Source organism: Heterocephalus glaber, unplaced genomic scaffold, assembly GCF_053883595.1.
Source record: "Heterocephalus glaber isolate CG9 unplaced genomic scaffold, H.glaber_assembly_v1.0 deba00000937, whole genome shotgun sequence".
In the NCBI taxonomy this organism is placed as follows: Eukaryota; Metazoa; Chordata; class Mammalia; order Rodentia; family Bathyergidae; genus Heterocephalus; species Heterocephalus glaber.
The window spans coordinates 1,749,645-1,765,479 of record NW_028258173.1 but is presented as its reverse complement, the minus strand read 5'-3'; positions in this window follow the sequence as shown (position 1 = coordinate 1,765,479).

Genomic DNA, 15,835 nt, shown 5'->3' with positions numbered 1-15,835 from the left:
GGTAGTCAGTGAGGCCTGGCCAGGCCAGGCCCACAACCTGTCCCTCTGCAGCAGCAAGTCCCAGGCCCACACCCTATGGAGGGGACAGAGGGCCCAGCCCAAGAGAGGCCAGCGCAGCTGGACAGCCCCTGGCAGATGTCCAGGCATGGCCACAGCCTCCCCAGATCCCTGTCCAGGGTGGACCCCTCTTCTTGTCTGCCTCCTCCAGGACCCTGGCAGGCACCCCCAGGAGAGGATGGCTGCTGGTGGCATTTCACAGTATGGGCCGCCCTCAGCCCAGGCTAGGCGCAGGCCACAGTGCCCTGGCCTGAGCCACATGGTTACAGTTTGGGGGCAGCCTTCATCCCTTGGGGCAACAAGAAAAGGACAGGAGACCATATCCCCTCACCAGGTTGTCAGTCTTAATTTCATCCCTGCAGCCCAGAACAACCTTGAGCTGATGCCCTGGCCCTGCTGAGCGTGCCTGGCTGGCAGCTGCTGCTTCTGTCATGGGGCCAGTGGCAGCTCCTGCCAGCCTGCAGGAGCCCAGTACCAGCCAGACCCTGGCCTGACTTCCTTCCAGTATAGGGGGACATGGCACCCACGACAATCACAAGTCAAAGTTAAGCGCACACACTGAGGCAGAGTTGGTACCCTGGCAGCAAGGCTCCCTGGGGTCTGGGGAAACAGGAGGACCCTGGGGGCACAGGTGGGGCGCCTGGCAGCAGTGCGCGTGCTGAGTGGGTGGAGAGGGGCAAGAGACTCCGGGAGCCATGGGACAGGCAGCAGCTTTAAGGGTGCTGAGGAACCCTGGCTGCAGCCACTGAAAGCCCACTCCAGCCCTGGCTCAGCTGGGGACGGGAAGTGACCTAGGTTTCCAGGGCTCCCACAGGCGGGGTGGAAAGCAGAGAAGCACAGACTGGAGCGAAAGGGGAGGGCCAGATGCAGGATGTCCTGGGTGGAATGGGGCACCTGACCTGTGTGTGCCCAGTGCCTGGCTGGCTCCTGCACAGCGCAGTTCCTCGGCCAAGGGACAGACTGTGACCCAGACTGGTCCCTCGTGAGGTTGTGGGGGTGGGGTCTCAAGCACCCAGCCCTCCAGACTCGCTTCCTGCCAGATGGGAGCACAGGAGAGTCCCACCTCTCAAACAGTTGTGATGAAGTGAAATCTTCAACATAAGTTTTGCAGAGAACAACACTCAGACCAAAGGAGAAAGAACAGAGCATGGCCACATTGAATAGGATGACACTGATGAAAACCTCCAGGCAGCCCCCACTTCACAGCATCTTGCAGAAAACTGCGGCCCCCAGCCAAGTGGCAGGTGGTACCCAGAGGCTGGAGCGGCTGCATCTGCCTCAGTTCACATTTGTCTGTTTCGTGGTGAGGATCGAACCCAGAGCCCCGTGCATATGAGGCAAATACTCTACCACTGCAGCACAGCCCTTCGGGCTTTTTTATTCTGAGACCAGGTCTCACTAAGTTGCCCAGGGCGGCCTCCACCTTGTGGTCCTCCTGCCTGTCTCCCAAGTAGCCAGGATTACAGGTGTGCACCTGGTGATGTAATATCATTTGTTCTTGTTTTTGTGGCACTGGAGACCAAACCCAGGGCCTCATGCTGAGCGACACCCCAAGCTCTTTTGTTTAAATAGTCTCACAGGAAAACCGTTTTCATTTTCCTGTGCAACGCTATGGATTTCATGCATGGAGATCCCTCCATCCCCACCACAGTGAGGACACAAGGAACGCATGCAGGTGAGCAGGGTAGGGATGGGAGTTTGTGCAGCCACGTGGGAGACCAAGAGGTGGGCAGTGGGGCCCACACACCCTCCCAGACCCAGGGTCCCCCTCAAAGGAGGGACGTGGCTCAAGGATGCTATTGTGACAGCACAGGACATGGGGAGGCTGCCAGCCCTCCATCTCCCTGTGTGGGGCTGGGGCTCAGACCACCATGCAGCAGGGAAGTGACAGGGTTGCTAGTGTCTACCGTGTCCACAGAGAGTCTGCTGGGGGGCCAGGAAGGGGCTGCAGTCCCAGGCCCGCTGACCACTCCCCAGTAATCCAGATTGTCCCCCACCTTCCTGAGGGACTTGAGCCAGCCCTGTGCTGTCCATGATGTCTGCACACACACACACACCCACGTTGTGACCTCACAACAGGGAGCTGAGTGTCAGGCTCCTGTCCTGTCACCCGAGGTGTCCCGGGGCCGTCCACACTCCGAGACACCACAGCAGTGTGCTCAGGGATGAGAAACCAGAGATGCCACCAGGAGGCTGGACTGCAGAGGCGCAGGGGCCCTGCCCATCCTTAAGTGCCACCAGTGTGTGCTGCACCCACGGTAGAGGGCCAGTTCATGGCTTTGAGCATATTCACAGACATGTGCAGCAGTCACTCTCAGAACACTTTCATGACCTCAGAAGAAACCCTGTATACCTTAGCTGTCACCTCCCCACTCCCGTTCCCTTTCCCAGCCCTGAGCATCCACTACCCTGTCAGTTCCCTACCCTGGACCTTCGTAAGAGTGGAAGCATATAATTTGTGGTCTTCTGCAGCTTCTTAGCATATTTTTAAGGCTTATCTGTGTTGTAGCATGTACCAGCACTTCTTTCTACTGTCACAGAATATGCTACCTATTGATACCATTTTGTTTATCCATTCTTCAATTTGAGGGGTAGTCTCCATTATTACCGGTATGAATAATGCTGATACAAACATTTGCATACATGTGTCTGGGGGGACATAGGTTTTTGTTTCTCTTGGGTATATGCCTAGGAGTAGAATCACTGGGTCTTACTGTGTCTGTGTTCACAGAGCTGTTCACCGCGGTAACCACCATTCCTCATTCTTCAGTGTATGAGGGCTCCAATTTCCCCACAGCCTCACCAACACTTGGTTCCTGTCTTTTGATCACAGCCATCCTCCTGGGTATGAGATGGTACATGCTGTCCTTCGGTTTTGATTTGCACTTCTCTGATGTCTAATAATGCTGGTCATCTCATATGTTGTGGCCATTTGTGTATCTTCTTAGTGATATGTCCACTCAGATTCTTTACCCATTTTAATTTGTTTAGTTGTCTATTATAATTAGTTATAACAACCTTTATATATTTTGAATATCAGAACCTTAACAGATATATGATTTGCAAGTACCTTCTTCTATTCTATGGGCTATCTTTACTTTTTTACTGGTATCCTATGAAGGTCAAAAGCCTTAATTTTGGGCCGGGGATTTAGCTCAGTGGTTCTGCCACCTGCCTTGCAAGCACAAGGTCCTGAGTTCAATCCCAGTACCAAAAAAAAAAAACAAAAAAAATTTTTAATTTTTATAAAGCCAAGTTTTGGGTTTTGGGGGGTTTTTTCTTGCTTTTGCTTTTGGTGTCATACCTAAGAAATTCTTGCCTAATCCAAGGTCATAAAGATTTATGCCTATGATTCCTTTTTTAAATTTCTGTAGTTCTTACATACGTCTTTGAGTTAACCTGAGTTAACCAGTGTAAGGCATGAGTTTGGGTGAATCTGCCCTCATCCTTTTCCATGTAGATGTGTTGTCCCAGCACCATGTGTTAAAAACACAATTCTTTCCCCATTGAATCATTGTGGCATCTTTGTCAAAAATCAGTTGATCACAAATGATGGTCTCTCAGTTCTCTCTCACTGATTTGTACGTGTACTTTCATAGTCTCCTTTTAGCTTTGTAGTAAGTTTGGAAATTGGGAAATGTGAGTCTTCCAAGTTCTTTTTCAACGTTGCTTTGGTTATTCTGGGCCTTTGAATTTCCATACGAATTTTCAGATAAGCTTTTTTTCAATTTGTGCAAAGAAACCAGAAGGGACTATGACAGAATGGACAACAAATCTGGAGATCATATTCACGATGCCAGGCATGGTGGTGCATATCTGCAATCCCAGTTCTCAGGAGGCTGAGTTTGAGACCTGCCTGGACTACACAGTGAGATCAAGGCCAACCTGAACTATACAGTGACAGCCTGTCTTAAAAACCAAAAATAAATAAAGAATGCACGCATACTGTCATCTAACCAATATTAATTCTTCAGAGCCAGAGTGATTTTTTCATTTGAGTCTTCTTTAATTTCTTTCAAGTTTTGTATTTTCAAAATGTTTTATACTTTTTTCAATTTAGTAATTTTATTACTATTTTTGATGCTATTTTAAATGGAATTGTTTTTTAAATTTTAATTTCAGATTATTAATTGCAAGTCTATAGAAATAGTTGATTTTTGTATACTGATCTCCTGCAACCTTGCTGAATTTATAAGCTCTAGATATTTTAATTACATTCTTAGGTTTTTCTATATTAAAGATCATTTGGGTGTGGTGGCACATGCCTGTAATCCCAACATTCTGGGAGGCTGAGGCAGGAGGATTTTGAGTATGAGCTCAATCTGGGCAATTTAGCAATGAGCCATAAAGGACTGGCAAATAGATTTCACCAACTGCAAGACCCTGTCTTAAAATTAAAAAAATTAAAAAGGGCTGGGGATGTAGCTTAGAGTGAAGGCCCTGTGTTCAATCCCCAATACCACACACACAAAAAAAACATGACACCTGTCTATGGAGATAGTTTAACTTCTTCATTTCCAACCTAGATGTCTCCAGTTTCATTTCCTTGCCTCCTTACCCTAGTGAAAACCTGCATTGCGATGTTGGGTAAAGTGGGCACCTCCACTTTGTTTCAGTTCTGCTCCCAGCCTCATAGCATTAAAAACAGAAAAGGAAATTGCAGAGTGGTGAAAATCTAGAGAAAGTGAAGAGACAACACAACGCAAAGGGAAGAGACCTCTGCACTTCCTCCCTGGCTCCCGGCCTGTGGCTCCCGGCTTCTGGAAAGGGAGACTACATGTACAGAGACAAAGTGAAAGCTGCAGACTCCACATCATAGTCTCAGGGAGAAAGTTTCAGCGGCGGAAAAGGCTGGCAGGTGCTGTGAACTGGAGGGAGAGGGTTCCGCTCCTCCGTGGGTCCTTCCACAGACAACAGCTGCTGAGTGACTCCAATCCCACCACCCACCGTGTCCCTGGAGAGTGCTCAGTCAGATGCCATTCTAGGGAAGGGTTGATGGGTTGAGCACTGACTTTGTTGTGTTCCCAAAACAGACCCGGGAGACAGCCACAGTCAGGAAGTGGGCTGGAAAGAGACCCTCCCCCAGAAGTTTCAGCTAAAGGACGCACTTCCCACCCCTAGGGCCAGAGGCCAGACCCCGCCTGAGTTGCTCTGGATTTGAAAGTCACGGCACTGGCGCCCTTTCCCTACTCCGGCTGCCTGCTGGTGCCCGCATCCAGCACAGACCTGGGGGCTGACTGCCCTCCTTGTGTACCAGCGTGAGCAGGGACGTCTTGACTTGGACGCTGCCCCAAAGTTGTACATCCCAGAAGAAAACCACACTCAAAATCCCAGAGAAATTGGTTTTCTTTGTGTGTCTTTTTTTTTTCTTTTTCCTCATTCCTTTCTTTTTTCTTCTTCACCAGTTTATTGGGGTTTGGAGAATTTTCCTTTCTCCTTTTTCTTTGTTTTTTATCTTTTTCTTTATTTTTCCTCTTCTTTTAATTTTTCCCCCTTTAATGTTTTCTCGTTTTTTACTCCCCATATAATTTTTTTGCCCCCCTCTTATTTTATCTTTTATTCATCAGTTTTTTTCTCTCTTCTTTACCTAACCTTTCAAACATTCTTCTATGCCCAATAGGATCTTTTGTCCCACTCTCTCTCCTCCTCATATCATAGTTTAAGGTTTCCAATTTTTCCTCTTGCATTCCCAGTTCCCAACCCCTAAATCTTTAATAGTATAACCTTAGGGGCCAGGGATTTAGCTCAGTGGTTCTGATGCCTGCCTTGCAAGCACAAGGTCCCAAGTTCGATCCCTGGTACAAAAAAAAAAAAAAAAAAAGTATAACCATAAAGCTTTATTCATCTTTAGAGAGTTACCTCTATAAAATTATTGCTGAATTTTCTACCCTTAGCAGAGATACAGCTATCTCATTTAGTACATATTAGTTGTAAGTCAATACCTGGGTTGTTTCAATGTTTATACCATAACTGTAAATTTCTTCTCTAGGTTTAAGGGTGATACATAATTGGTTCTTATGGTATGTTAATATCCAATTTGTCATGGAGGATACTATGTAGCTGATTTACTTGATATTACCAGGGTCACATAACTGTTGCTATTAATGGGTTTCCTCTGTAAGCAAACACTCAGATTACCTTTATGACATTAACAATACTAGAGTAAGTTCCCAGAAAACTTGCTGTTGGAGCAATTACACTGCAATAAACTAAAATAAGAATGGATCAAAGATCTAAATATTAAAACACTTAATCTAGTGAAGGATAAAAATAGGTAAAACTCTTGAAGACATAGGTATAAGCAAAGATTCTGAACAGGACTTGGTTGGACAAGAAATAATACCTAGAGGGCCAGGGATTTAGGTCAGTGGCACCGCACCTGCCTTCCAAGCACAAGGTCCTGAGTTTGATCCCCGAACCAAAAAAAAAAAGAAAGAAAAAAAGAAATAATACCTAGAATCAACAAATGGGATCATACCAAATTATAAAGCTTCTGCACAGCAAAGGAAACAACCAACAAAGAATGGGAAAAAATTTTGCCACTACTACTCAAGGACTAGTATCTAGAATTTACAAAGAACTCAAAACATTAGACTCCCCCAAATTTAAAGCCTCCATCAATAAATGGGCATTTGAAAAAGAAGTACAAATGACCAATAAATACATGAAAAAATGTTCAACATCACTGGCCATTCAAAACATGGAAATTGGGCCGGGGATTTAGCTCAGTGTTTCTGCCACCTGCTTAGAAAGCACAAGGACCTGAGTTAGATTCCTGGTACCACACACACACAAACCATGTAAATTAAAACAAAACTGGGCCAGGAATGTAGCTCAGTGGTGCAGCATCTGCCTGGCAAGCATGAGTCCCTGAGTTCGATCCCTGGTACCACAAAAAAAAAGAACCTACTTGTTGGTCTGAATCTGGATTTGTAAAACAAGAATGGCCATCATCAAGAATCAAACAATAGGGCCGGGGATTTAGCTCAGTGGTTTTGCTGCCTGCTGCACAACCACAAGGACCCGAGTTCAATCCCCAGTACCAAAAAAAAAAAGAATCAAACAATAATGAATGCTGTAGAGGTGGGGAGGAGGCCTTCTTCACTGTTGGTAGGAGCGTAAACTTGTACATCCAAAATGGACATGAGAGGGCTGGCGATTTAGCTCAGTGGTGCCACGGCTGCCTTACAAGCGTAAGGTCCTGAGTTTGATCCCTGGTACCAACAAAAAAAAACCACCAAAAAATGGAAATGAGTATGGAGCTTCCTCAAAAAACTAAAGTTGCCAGGCATGGTGGTACACACCTATAATCCCAGCAGTTGGAAGACTGAGGCAGGAGTATAGAAGTGAGTTCGAGGCCAGCCTGGGCTACAAAGCAAGACCCTCTCTCAAACAAACAAACAAAAACCCTGAAGTAGAGATTCCATTTGACTCAGCTAGTCCCTTTCTAGGTATCTTCCCAAAAGTGTCAGTCATCATCTTGCAGAGACACATGCATGCCCATGTTTATAGCAGCACGATTCAGAACAGCTAAATTTTGGAAGCACCCTATATGTCCATCAACAGATAAATTGATAAAGAAAATGGGGCATTTACATATAACTGCCCCCAAAAAGGGATAAATTTGAGTCATTTGTAGGAAAACAGATGTGCCCTGAGATCATAATATTAAGTAAATCAGATACACAAATTTAAATTTTGTATGGTTTCTCTTATATTCCAAACCCAACAGATAAATATAGTGCAAAATGAAAGACAGATAATAGAAAATAAAAGTTATTTTAATTCAGCATGGTCAATGTATCTAAAAGTGTACCTTGATTGAATATAATTGTTTTTATGTGTTTTATATGTTTTTAGGTCTATTAGTCTGGCTGTTAATCTGTGTTTATAATTAACTTGACAAAGACTGAAAAATAAATAAACGTTAGAAAAAAAAATAAAAACAAGAAAAACAAAGTCCACACAAAGAGTATTTTGTGCAAAATTCAACCCACTACGTCCACCTCCACGCACACCCTTCCTCCCTTTTTTGGGCAGGGCAGGCGCAGGGTTGACGGCCTGGGTGGTGCCTGAGCGCCGGCTTCAGATACATACTTGTGGGTCTTCATACAACTCCTGTGATCCCGATCACGAAACCTGAGTTTGATACGGCACGCTTGTGGGCGGGTGTGCAGTCGGGTGAAAAGCTTCCCGAAGAGAACTAACAGCTCAGGGTCCGTGGAGGGAGAGTGAGGCCCATGACAGGATCCCCAGCTGGGAAGACAGATGGAGCCTCACTCAGGCTGGCCCACCAGGTACCCAACAACGGCGTGTCAGGGCCGGTGGGATCAGCACGGGGGCCAGAAAGAGCCCCGGACACTGCCCACACGTCCGGTCACTCCAGGCCTCACTGAAGGAAGCACTTCCGGTCTGGGCTGGAGTGAACAGAACAACATGGTCATCTCCTCACACACTTAACATTTTCAGCACCGCCCCAGGTCAGCAACCAACGTTTCCACTGTATTCGGGATATCCTGCTTCACAAGTTAAGAGAGTGTGGCGAGAAGGCCAGCCGGGGGCAGAGCGAGCTGCACTTCTAGCGTCCCTGGCTACACAGGAGAACTCAAGCTGCCGAGCCTGCCCCGCGCGGGACGCGTCGCTCCCTAGTGACGTCACGGGGCGGCGCCGCGCGGCTCTGCGTCCTCTCTCTGGACCGGGCCGGGAAAGAGGACGTGGGACCTGTTCGCGACCTGTGGGGTAGGTTTCTGACCCTCGGCGGCAAAAAGGGGTTTCAGAACACGTGCGTGTGAGGCATAGGCGGACTTAATAGGAAGAGTTAGAAAGTGAGGGAGAATAGGCGCGCACTCACTCCGCCCGAGAGGGTCAGGCCTAACTGTTAGCAGGGAAACGGGGCCTATCTAAATCGGTGGCGGGGCGCTGTGGCGGGCTGGGGTCTGGTTGACCACTTCCGCCCCCGGCTCTGCAGCTCCAGAGTAATCCTTAAGGTTTGTGGAGCAGTTCTGCTCCCGTGATGATGGTTCTTGCTTGGGGGAGCTGAACTCCTTAGGGGGTGGTCTGTGAGTCCTTGTTTTCCCTGCATCCCAGGGGCTGAGGTTTAGAACTATAGTTGCTTCAGGGCGTCTGGAACTGGACCTGGTGCACAGGCTGGTAATTGGATGACCCTACAAATCCCGAAAATTACTTTAGTTACTCTTATCTTGGTGTCCTTAGTCTTGAGAGGGATGAGATAGGCCACGGAAATTTAAGGCTAACCTTGTGATGTGGACACTCCTTGCGTGATTAACATGCCAACATGCAGAACGCAGCAGGGATCTGACACAGCATTTTAAGGTGACAAAGGGGATAAAAAACTGAAGGGGGGGATGCCAACCCATTGGACATTTTCAGGTCCTCATCTTTATTCCTTACACTTAAGTCCTCCTGATTGATTGAGTTTTTCAGTGCTAGAGATTGCACCCAGGGGTACTCTGCTACTAAACTGCATTCCAAATTTGTTTGTTTAATTATGAGCTGGGATCTCAAGTTGCCCAGGACCAACTCGAATTTGCAGTCCTCCTGCCTCAGCCTCCCTCAGTGCTGGGATTACAGGCATGTGCCACCACCCCCAGAAGTCCTCCTAATATATTTAAACCCATGTTTATAAACAATCTGTTCTCAAGTACTGTGGTATTCCCCCCTTGGATTCTTAAGACAAAATGTTTTTGTGAATAACAAAAATATAACCCTCCAAAGGTCTCAACATTAATTCTAACTATAGAGTTGAAGGAGCGCATGAGAACACACCCACCTCTGAGAGGACTAGGCACCTCCTTATTTCAAGGTGAGGACCTGGAGGAAATTCCCTGCGCCCCCGGGCACACTGGAGACTCTGGCTGCCTCTCGGGTCTGTGCTGCTGCCCAGCCTCAGCCAAGGGGCCTCCTCTGCCAACCTGGGCAGAGTGGGGAGCTTTCCCACACCGATGTTCAGAGAAGTGATACAAATGCAGCTGGTTTCTGCTTAGGCAACATTCAAGCAGCAGGGAACTTTGACAGAGAGGAACTCTGAATAAGGAACAATCTGAATCCTTAAGCAAAATAGAAATGTTTAAATGAATTGTTTTGGATTAACTGCCTCATCTCCCTATGATTTTTCTTCTCTTTGAAAGTGACCTAGGAGGGGTTTGTACCTGTGTGGCAGTGACGCCCACTACAACATCTCTCATTGTGACAACTAAAGCTCAAGTTCAGGAAAAACACAAGGAAACAACCACCAGGCCCCTCAGGGCTCTGCAGAAGAAACCAGAGCAGATGGATGGAGGAGGTGGCTTTAATGGGGAAGGGGTCCGCTGGTTTTTACTTTCTCTTTTCTCATGCAACTTTGCCCCACGTGGGCCTCAGCTTCTGAACTGCAGAGCAAAACACAGTTAAGCCTCTGACAAACCCTGTCTTTCTGGCCAGAGGAATAGGGAAAGGGGCCCTGAGTCTAGAAAGAGTTTGTCCTAGAGAGCTGCAGAAAGAGACCCTGTCTTTCTATGTAAGAACCAACAGGAGACCCCCCTCACCCCTGAGTTACCCCCACCCCACCCCAGACAGACTCAAAGAAGCAGCATAAAAAGACTTCGGGGGGAAAAAAAAGACCTCCAAAGTGGAATTTAGGCAGAAACCACAGGCCACTGAGGCCAGCAGAACTTGTCCCTTAAACTAACCAGGTTGGTGGGTGCAAAAACAGAAAAATCAACATTCTCCCGAGGACTGTAACAGAGCGTACACACCATGACAGTCAAAATGTCTAATTTGCAATCCCAAATTACTTGACGTACAAAGAATCAAAAATGTGATCAATATCCAAAGGAAAAGACAATCAGCAGATCCAACTCGGAGATGATCCAAGTGATAGAATTATTGGACCCAGGCTGGGCACAGTGGAGCATTCCTATAATCCCACCACTTGGGAGGCTGAGGCAGGAGAATTGCCACGAGTTTGAAGGTGCCCTTGGCTACATAGCGAGACTCTGTCTCAAAAAAAAAAAAGAATTATTGGACCCAAACTTCAAAGCAATTATAAACTGGTCCAGAAGGTAAAGGCAAACACATCAGAACAAATGGCGAGGCAGGGCTTCTCAGCTGAAGAGCGGAAGCCATGTACAAGGGGGAAGTAGAAATTCTACCTGGAATTACAATACCAGAAATAAAAATTTCTGAACAGGCTCAGGAGTAAATGCAGATGACTGAGGAAAGAGGCTCTGAACTTGATGATAAACGAGCAGAACCTGTTCTATCTGGAGAACAGACAAAAGGACAAGGACTAGGAGTTGGGGAAGCAAAGTCCCAGGACAAGATCAAGAGGCCAAACCTAGGTGCAATTAAAATCCTATTCAGAGAAGAGAAAGAGATGAGAGCAGAAAAATATTGGAAGAAATAGTGATGAAAAGTCACAAATTCAGTGCAAGTTACCAATTTGTAGATTCTTGAAACTCAGTGATCCACAGACAGGTAAATCCAAAGAAAATCTTTCCTAGACACATCATAACAGCAGCTGGATAACAATAAAACATGCACACAATGTGGGTGCCTGCAGGTTTCTTTTTTCATTTTTATTTTTCTTATTTTGGTGCCGAGGATTGAATTTGGGACCTTGCACTTGTGAGGCAGTTGGTGGAACCACTGAGCTAAATCCCCAGCCCTGCAGGTTTCTAATTAAAACCATGTAGGCCAGAAGAGAGTGGAACAGTAACTTTTGTTTATTTTATTATTTTTGTTTTTTTGAGACAGGGTCTTGCTCTGTAATTAGCCTGGCCTTGAACTCATTAGCCCAGGCTGTCTTCCAGTGATTTTCCTGCCTCAGCCTCCTGAGTACTGGGGTTACAGGTGTGTGTCACCACACCTAGCTACAATAATTTTAAATGCTGACAAAAAGCCAGGCATGGTGGCACATCCCTATAATCGCAGCATTCTGAGAAGCTGGAGCAGGAGGATCCCAAATTCAAGCCCAGCCTGGGCAACTTATTGACTTAGCGAGACCTTGTCTCAAAAATTAAAAATAAAAAAGGGCTGGGCATGGTGGTGCACACCTGTATCCCAGCACTTGGGGATCTGAGGCTGGGGGATACACTGAGTTCAGGGCCAGCCTGGACTAGGTAGACCCTGTCTCAAAAAACAAAAAGGCTACAGGTACAAGATCCCAATGAGAGATGTAATTGTGTTGTATACCTAAAATGTACCAATAAAAGAATGAAAAAAGAAAAAAAGGCAGAAAACCAAAAAGAAGTCAGGAAAGGGGGAACAGAAGAACAAAAAGACAGAGAGGAAGCCAGGTGTGGTGACCCGTGCCTGTAATCCCAGCACTCTAGGAGGCTGAGACAGGAGGATTGCAAGTTTGAGTCCAACCTGGGCAACTTAGGTACTTAGACCTTGTCTCACAAATAAAAAAATAAAAATAAAAAACCTTGGAAATAAAAGGCTTGCTGGGGATGTAGCTCAGTGGTTCCACTGCCTGCCTCACAAGCAGAAGGACCCGAGTTCGATCCCCAGTACCAAAAAAAAAAAAAAGAAAAGAAAAGGCTTGGGATGGATGTAGCTCAGTGTGAAGGCCCTGGGCTCCATCCCAAGTACCACTAAAAAAAAAAAAAAAAAAAAGAGGGGATGGACAACTAGAAACTATAAAATGGTAGACCTCAACCCAGTTGTGTTAGTAATTCAATATACATCATATAAACACACTGATGGCAAGTGAAAAAGTGAAACTGGGATTTAAAAAAATTAACTGTATGCTGTCTACAAGAAACACCCTTTAATATAAAGGTAGAATAAATTAAAAGGAAAAGGAGGAGGGCCAGGGATTTAGCTCAGTGGTTCCACCGCCTACCTCACAGGCGCAAGGACCTGAGTTCAATCCCCAGTACCAAAAAAAAAAGAAAAAGGAAAAGGAGGAAAACCATGCAAACTCTATAATCAAAATAAGGATGGGGTAGTGATGTTAATGTCAGTGTAAGCTTTAGAGCAAAGAATATCAGCAAGAATAAAGACACATTATATGATTAGCAAAGCAAGCGCAACCATCCTGAATGTATGTTTGTCCACCTAACAATACAACTTCAAAACGGAGGAAGCAAAAACTGATAGAACCCAAAGGTCAGTGGTCTTTTATAGTTAGAGACTTTGATCTTTTTCTTTCTATACTTGAGAGAATAAACAGAAAATCATAAGAATATGAGAGACCTGCCTAACTGACACTTGCAGTTGTTCCCTCCCAGCAGTTCAAGTACCTGTGGGCCGTTCACCAAGACCTGCCATGTCCTGGGCCATAGAATAAACCTTATAATGTGAAAGAATTGAACCCACAAAAACCCATGTTTTCAGGACTAGTATTACTCAGATATCGGTAACAAGTTATCTAGGAAATCCACAAATATTAAATAACCTATACATTAAAGAGGAAATCGTATGGGAAATTAGAAAATATTTTGAATTGAATGAAAATATTCACTGGCCGGGATTTAGCTCAGTGGTTCTGCTGCCTGCCTTGCAAGCTCAAGATCCCAAGTTCGATCCCCAGTACCAAAAAAAACCCCAAAAAACAGGGCCGGGGATTTAGCTCAGTGGATCCACCGCCTGCCTTGCAAGTGCAAGGACCCAAGTTCGATCCCTGGTACCGAAAAGAAACTCCCAGCAAGCTAGGAATACAGTGGTCTCTTACTTGTGGTTTTGCTTTCCATGGTTTTAGTTTTACCGTGGTGTAAAAATATTCAGAGGGGAATCCCAGAAATAAAACACTGTGTAAGTTTAAATTGCATGCCGGTTTGAGTAGTGTTGTGGTTTGGATTTGCCATACCTCCAAAAACTCCTGCACTAGAGGATTGCCTGCCTCTGCTGGGCTTTCTGGGGTGTGGTTGGATGGAGAGGGAATCTCCCATGCTCCCCTCCCTGCTACCTGGCCATGGACAAGTACACAGCCCTGCTCTGCATGCCCTTCGGCCAAGACGGTCCTGCTTTGGGGCCCCTTTCCTCAGACTGAATCCCCTGAAACTCTAAGCCAAATTCATCTTTCCTCCTCTTAGGTGCTTTTCTCAGTGACAAAAAAATGCACAGCACAAGTAGTGTAATGAAATCTTGTTCTGCTTTGTTCTGTCTTTGCCCAGTGTGTCCATGCTGAGTAGCCACCTGCCCGTTAGTCATAAGTAGTCCTCTTGGCTGGACGGACTGCTTTGCATCAGCTCTGCTGATGTCTTGTTCTCACATCACCCCCTTTTTTTCTTTTGGAACTGAGGATTGACCCAGGACCTTTGCACTGAGCCACCTTCCTTAGCCCTTTTTTTTTTTTGGTACCGGGGATCGAACTTGGGTCCTCGCGCTTTTGAGGCAGGCATCAAAACCACTGAACTAAATCCCCGGCCCTGCTTAGCCCTTTTTATTTTTTTATTTTGAGATAAAGTTTTGCTTCATTGCTCAGTCAGGACTTGAATTTGGAATCCTTCTGACTCAGCCTCCCAAAATCCTGGGATTACAGCAGCACCACCATACCTGGCCCTGAAGAACTGGGATATGCCAAAGAGAAGCCATGAAGTGCTTCCTTTAAGTGAAAAGATGTAAGTTCTCAGTAAGGAGAGAAAAAGATTGCATGTTGATGTTGAAATGGTCTTCCGCCCATGAAATTGTGAAGGAAAACAATGGTGCTAGTTTGACTGTCACACCCCACAGTGCCTGACGGTGCTTGGTTAAGCTGGAAACGCTGTTAGGAGATGGGTTTGGAACTGTGGGGGGGGCGGTGTACAGGCTTCCACTGGGCCCCTGGATCTTGGTGTTCCCCCGACATGAAGGAGCACTGCTGTGGAAGAAACTTCCCTCGTGTTTACAGAAGATAGCTACTAAGAACCCTACAGGGGACACCACACTCAGTGGTAAAGGGTGTCCATTGTCACCAGTTCTGTTCAACATCATGTTGTTGCCCCAGCCAATGTGGTAGCAAGAAAAAGAAAGAAAATGCACACATATTGGTAAGAGAAATAAAACCTCTATTTGTAGACAACGTGATCTCTACATAGAAAATCCTATAGGACTGAGAAATGCAGTAGAACTAATTAGAAGGCTTAGTGAGATCACAGAATACTAGGTCAATGTACAACATTCAATGCATATTTGAATTTACCAGCAATGAGTGATCGGAAACAGAAATTAAAATCGTAAACACAGGAAGCAGACTTCCACTTGCACATAGGATGCAGCAGTTTACAGCAGACAGATCAATGCTCCCAATAAGAACTAGAAAAGCCCAACAGAAATATCAAAAGCATCTCTCTAAAGGCATCAGAAAGCTGCAGATGCAGTGAGCGGACCATCTGCGGCCATGCTCACCAAGTGTGCATTCCTGCTGTGTATGATGACAGACCAGAGATCTGAGGGCGTCTGATCAGGACAAATGTGGGGACTGCAGGGCTGACCACCCCTTCAGGGGGCTGACAAGTTTCCAAGAGGATGTGGAAGAGCCTGCGTGGAGCTTTCGGAGAGCAGGCCGGCCCTGTGGCCTCTCTCTGGGCCCAGGACCCAGAACGCACGGAAGGAGGCCATGGGGTACTGTCCTGCAGGACTGGTGTGGAGGAACAGAAGCCAGAGAGCAGCCCACCCTCCATGCAGCTCAGCCAGAGGGGAGCGAGGCCATCAATCTCCTGCAGGGAAAGCCAGCCCCTCCAGGCTGGAGCCCAGTGTCCTCAGCAGAACTTTGCTTGCTTTTTCTCCAGAGCCAGAGAGCAGGGCTTTTGAAGGAGAGATCTCTCTGTCTGCTGACTGCTGCTGTGGTGGG